The following is a 6,571-nucleotide window of genomic DNA, read 5'->3' on the forward strand; positions in this document are numbered from 1 at the left end:
ACGCGTTGACTGGTGTTGACTAGGGTTACGCGTTGACCGGCGTTGACCCTTAGGGTTTCGAATCGTCAAACGTTGACTTTTGTCGCAACGCGTTGACTGGCGTTGACCTAGGGTTACGCGTTGACTGGCGTTGACCCTTAGGGTTTTGAATCGTCAAACGTTGACTTTGGTCGCAACGCGTTGACTGGCGTTGACCTAAGGTTACGCGTTGACCGGCGTGGACCCTTAGGGTTTTGAATCGTCGAACGTCGATTGGTGTGGATTTTCATTCTCGAACGTTGACTTTGGTCGCAACGCGTTGACTGGCGTTGACCTAGGGTTACGCGTTGACCGGCGTAGGCCCTTAGGGTTTTGAATCGTCAAAAGTTGACTTTTGTTGCAACGCATTGACTGGCGTTGACCTAGGGCTACGCGTTGACCTAGGGCTACGCGTTGACCGGCGTGGGCCCTTTTTGAATCGTCAAACGTTGACTTTGGTCGCAACGCGTTGACTGGCGTTGACCTAGGGTTACGCGTTGACCGGTGTTGACTCTTAGGGTTTTGGATCGTCAAACGTTGACTTCTGTCGCAACGCGTTGACTGGCGTTGACCTAAGGTTACGCGTTGACCTGCGTTGACTCTTAGGGTTTCAAATCGTCGAACATTGATTGGTGTCGATTTTGATCAAAACATCCAATAACCGACGAAAGCGGGCGTATTCGGGTCTGAAATGGGCGTATAGGGACAAAACGGGACTCGAACCACCCGGGGGTGTCTCGCCCTTGGCCGAGACACCTTGGGGTGTCTCGGTTTTGGGGCCGAGACACCCCCTTTCCCCTCTCTTTTTTTTTGTCTTTTTCCTCCTTTTGTTTGTTTCCCTTTCCCTTGTTTTGGTCTCATTTTTAAACTCCTTCTTCTTCCTCCATACTCCATTGTTTCTCCTCAAAACTCCCCTCTTGAACTCAAGGAAAATTCGGATTTTGGTGTTCTCCCTTGGCCGAAACCCTTTTCTTCTCAAAGCTAGGGTTTCATCATCTTCAAGTTCAAGAAGAGCCTCTTGATTTGGTAAGCTCCCCTTCAAAACTCTCCTCTTTTTCAAGGAAGATCATAGCTTTATATTCTCATGAGTTAGAGGATAGGTTTTTTTTTTTTTGATGATGGGTTTTGTGTAGGCACAAGAATTTGGGGGGGTTTTATGCGAATTTTGCAATGTGGCCGAAATTTTGGGGGCCTTTATGCAAAGTTACAATATGGCTGTAGGCACAAGAATTTGGGGGGGGGGGGGGGGGGTTATGCGAATTTTGCAATGTGGCCGAAATTTTGGGGGCCTTTATACAAAGTTACAATATGGCCGAAAATTTGGGAGGCTTTTTGTGCAAAATTTTCAATGTGGCCGAGAATTTGAGGGACTTTTATGCGAAACGGGAATATGGCCGAAATTTTTTGAGGGGTTTTTATGCAAAAATTAGTATGGCCGGAATTTTTTTGAGGGGTTTTTATGCAAAAATCAATATGGCCGGAATTTTGTGGGGGGCTTTTACGCAAAATTGCACTATAGCCGAAATTTTTGAGGGGTTTTTATGCAACATTACAACATGGCCGAAACTTTTGAGGGGCTTATTTGCAAAATTGGTTAAATTCTACAAAAGGGCTCATTTGTAAAATTAACCAAACTTGTGGGGTACCGGGGGGTTCTGTATGATCAGATATGATGACCATGACCCAACCCGGGCGTGTCCTTGACCTGAATTTTGGCCTTGAACACGAAGGGTATTTTGGGTATTTCACCAAAATTTACCGTGAAAGATGACAATCATTGTTTTGCATGCACGAAATTTGTAGGTTTAACTAGACTTCAATTATGAAATCCTATTTATGTGTAGGATTTTAATTAAAGTTCCTAATTTCCCTTTTAAATTTCGTGCATTCATATTTTAGATTGTACCTGACTTGCTGCTTTTCGTCGCAGATTTCTCATGTCTCCGCGTCGATCTCGACCCCGTAGGAGCCGTTCTCATTCACAGCATAGTGAGGAAGAGGTTCCTGCGACGTCTTCTCCCGCGGCCTCGTTCTTCGGGGGTGAGGCTTTATGCAGATTTTTCTTCTTGCATCCCTGATTGACCTCTTTGCGGGTCATGAAGGAAGAACCGATACCTCTCTCGCGGAGGTTAAGGTTTCAGACTTGTTTTGCTTAGCCAATTCAAGTCTTCCGGTATATTGGGGCGATTTTGTGTCGTCCTACACCTTATAGTTCGGTGTATGTTACCACGTTATTCACGTGATGATGCATACCGTTCTTCCAGTGTAGGACACTCAAAATCGTCACTCTAATTATTCCGTGGATTGAGCTTATCCTTCTTCTTATGAATTTTCTGACTCCACCCTTGTGCTTTATTGCAGTGGAATTTCCCACGGGTAGCCTTCCTCCTTACGCCAACACCGGTTGTAGTCGGGAGGTTTTCTCTTCAGCTTCCCTTAGGCAGGCTGTTAGCCCACTTCCTCGGTTCGATAGAGATCGTTCAAACGACTCTTGCCGCTTGATACGGGAAGGAGGGCGCCATTGCTTGCGCCAGCTCATCACGAATGCCTCCTTTACCGCTGATTCTACCTCCACTCAGGCTTTACAGAAGCCGAGCTTCTTGTTCGGGGATCATGTCGAGGATCCTGCTACACTGACCCTTGGCGAGGAGCACTGGCTGACTTTTGACGGTGGAGCTTGTTTGTACATCCCCTCGATTCCACGCCAATATTCTTTCAGTCACTTGAAGGGGCAGGCCGTGGAAAGACAGATGTCTTGGCACCTTACTGAAAATGCCGAGCGAGTTCAGTGTGGATATGCCACTCACCATAAGATCCCTGGCTCTAACGGGTATCAAGACGTTCGTGGTCTTCGGCCCGGGATTATGGGCCTTAACACTGCACCCCCAGGCGAGGTGTCAGCAGCTGCCTCTACTGTGAGTAACCGTCTGGCTCTTCTCGGGAGACGGTTACCTCCACCAGAGTACAGATGTTACGGTTGGGCTTCCTCGCTAGCCAAAGGGTGGTGGGCGCGCATGACTGGTTTCGTCTTAACGCGCTGGGAGAGGGATCTGAAGAGCAGTGGGTTGTATGCGCCCATACGAGCCACCATGTACGGAATCCCAGTCAGCTGTCGCCATTTCTTGGCTTTGCTGGAGACCTACATGCCTGACAGCAACACCTTTCTGACCAGCGGTGGTGAGTTAGGGTTGGCCTTGCACGAGATGCATCATGTTTCTGGTCTTCCGATGGGGGATTGCCCGTATCAGGAGTATTTTCCCTCGAACCAGCAGCTGGAGTGTATGAAGAAAGATACTCCCGACATGTACAACACTCTCTGGGATCTTACTTGCCACTATTATACTTCCTTGATCCAGACTTCTCCTCAAGCGAGAAGGAAGAGGCAAGTCAGCTTGAAGCAGTTTGCCAGCTACTTGTTCCAGAACTTGGAGGGTGATTCCAGTGCGTCCATTCGTGAATTAGACGTGTTGACCCCTTCCGCCGTTAATGAGTTGTTGGAGAAGGCTGAGGCTCGTTCCTACACCATCGGCAGTGCTGAGGGAGCTTTTGTCTATTCATGAGTTAGACATATTGACCCCTTCTGCGATTAATGAGTTGCTGGAGAAGGCTGAGGCTCAATCTTACACTATCGCCAGTGCTGAGGGAGCTTTTTCCGCGGGGACCAAGTTTCGCTCTTTTCTCTGCCGTGCACCGAAGTCCATTGGGCCCCGGACTTTATTAGCAGGCTACCTTGCCCTTTGGTTGAAGAAATGCGTCGTCCCGCATCAGCCTTCAGACGCTCTACCCATCGAGGTGCTCTTCCCTGCCGTTCAGCTAGCTTACGGGAGAGAGCTTTCCCTGCTCCCAGCAATGGTTGCTAGCATCCATTGCGGGCTCAGGGGTCTGGTCAGCAGTTTCACACATAAGGGTTCTGAACCATCAGTTGAGCTGGTTTGTCCGAAGGTTGAGCTCCCTTACGCATATTTGATGGCGTGGCTCGTTCTTCACCATCCCGACTTGATGTCGGCGCCCAGCTTTGTTGACATCCCCATCCCTTTCATGCAACTGTTGGAGCAGAGCAGATGGCTCGGGAACAAATTCAGTGATGTCCAACGAGAGCTTCGAGTCCGCAAGAGCTAGGAGTTCTTTAAGTGTTTCCCTCACTTTTCAGGTCGCTATGGCGACGTGCTGATTGATGAGGAGAAACCTAGAAGTGATCAGACCGTTCTTGACGCTGGTTGCTTCCGGTGGCTAGTGAACATCCGCATTGGGTATCTTGTCCTCCGGGTGAAGAACCGATGCCACATAGAGCCTTATCTCCCTTGCCGCTTTGCTCGCCAGTTCGGCTATGACCAACTGTATGTCGGGAATCCGAGGAGGAGAACTCGATACTGGTTTGTCCCGCCTCTTTGATTTTCCTTCTCCATTAATGACCGCTCTTGTTCATTTAATGAAATGGCTATTGTCACTTTAGGTAGGACAGCCGACGATCATGAGCCGCTGGCTCCTACACACGTTGAAACGTGTGACAGGCCTGTGCACGACCGACCCGTTGGTCCTCGGAGAGTTGGTGCCCCGAAAAGGAAGAAGACTGTACATAAGTCCCACGACGGTCAGCGTCCTTATGGAGTCGACTTAGGAAGCACCGCCGATGGAGGGGAAGGTAACATTTTATTGCCATTGCTTTAAGGTGATTTACCTTTTGGGATTTGTGACCATGTTTTATGCTCCAGGGTTCTTAGAAGAGGGCGAACTCCCACCGGGTTCGGAATCTCCTGGTGTTGATAACATGGATTGCTTTATGCGGCAGATAAGCGACACCCTTCATGATGGGTCTTTGGGCATCGATCTAAACATCGATCTTGAGCAGATGAATAATGTTGAGCCCCCAGTCCCATATTCAGGTATATCTACATCCAATGTTACTTTCCTCAAGCATGGGGAAGGAAGATCTTCCGTTTTTTTGCTGAAAGTATTTTCTCGAGCTCTCCTCATCTTTCAACATTCAGGTTACCCTGTAGAGGTTGCGATGGACAGGCCAAGCTTCTCGAAGCCCGATGCCGGCTTATTAACTGACATGCTGGCTGAGCAGACTTCCAGGGGAACCGAGAGACCATTCTTTGGGAATGATTCATCCACCGGTATATATCTGATTCCTTTCCTCTTGCCTGATCTTTTATCTGGCTAACGAATGATTAACTATTGTAGCGCCAACCATTGGGATTAGCGCCTGATCTTTTATCTGGCTAACGAATGATTAACTATTGTAGCGCCAACCATTGGGATTAGCCCGATATTGATTCCTGGCATACCTAGCTTGCCTCGGAGTGACGGGCTTGCAGGTACGCATACGATTTAGGGATATCGTATTTCTCCATGTTCATCTGGCTTTTGACTAATATATGAGTGCGATCATAGGACCAGCCACTGGGACTGATTCTCATATGACTCCTGGCATTCCTCAGATGCCTACGGATGATGGGTCTACAGGTATGTAGATGACTTTATTATCCCAATCCTCCTTATTTGTCTAAATTTTCATTTTGACTAATAAGAGGGTGCCATCATAGGACCAGCCGCTTGGGCCGATACTCTTATGACTCTTGGCATTCCGACTGCATCTGAGGACGGGGGCATTACAGGTATGCATGAGATCTTCTTGTCCCGGTTCTCCTTATTTGTCCAAATTTTCATTTGGCTAATATAGGAGTGTAACTATAGGACCGGCCGTTGAGCCTGATACCACTATAGTTCCCGGGGCTGAAAGCCTGCATAGAAGTGGTGCCTCCCCGCCCTTACCGAGTGGTGCGAGTAATCCGCTTGTAGGGGCTGATATACCCTCCTCTGCTACTGTCTCAGAGCCTGTCGGACCTCAACCCGAGGGGACGTCTGTTGGCGTTGGTATGCTCAGAACTTGCCTTTTGACTTTCCTTATCGTATTCGATAATCCGCTGAGCTTCTGTGTTGTTGCTTGTAGGATCTCGATCTTCCTTATACGAGCGTGTACGCGTCCTTTTGGTCGATACTGATCCTGACAGGGAGGCTTTTCGTACGGACCTCAGCTTCTTCACCGCCTTTTATAATGGCCTGATCGAGAAACTTCTTCACCGAGGAGGCGGCTTTGATCAGTTCCGGCGTTCCTTTTCTCGCCACATGATGATGATGAGGGAAGAAGGATACCCGGAATTGGCCGATTCCTTCACAGCTGATTTCGCTGCCCTGGAGTCAGAGATACGAGAGTTGAAGGAACTGGAGGTTACCGGGGCTTCTTCTTTCGTGTCCTCTCAGTTGGAGCATAGGATGGCACAGTGGCGTGACCTGAGATCTTCCATCGGGTGCGAGCTTCAGTCACGCGAGAGCTCCATTGCGCAGCTAATGGCTAACGTGGCGAGGAAGGATATGGAGAGAGCTGAGTTACTCCGCTCCTTGGATTCGAATCGCGAGGAAGCGACTAGGTTGAAGGAGGCCTTGAAGCGTACCGAGGAATCCACCGTTCTTATTGCAAATGACCTGATTGGACTAGAGCGTTCTCGTGACCAGGTACTCGAGGAGCTCGGATCTACTCAGGAGAGAC

This window comes from Asparagus officinalis, chromosome 10 (genome assembly GCF_001876935.1).
Source record: "Asparagus officinalis chromosome 10, Aspof.V1, whole genome shotgun sequence".
Lineage (NCBI taxonomy): Eukaryota > Viridiplantae > Streptophyta > Magnoliopsida > Asparagales > Asparagaceae > Asparagus > Asparagus officinalis.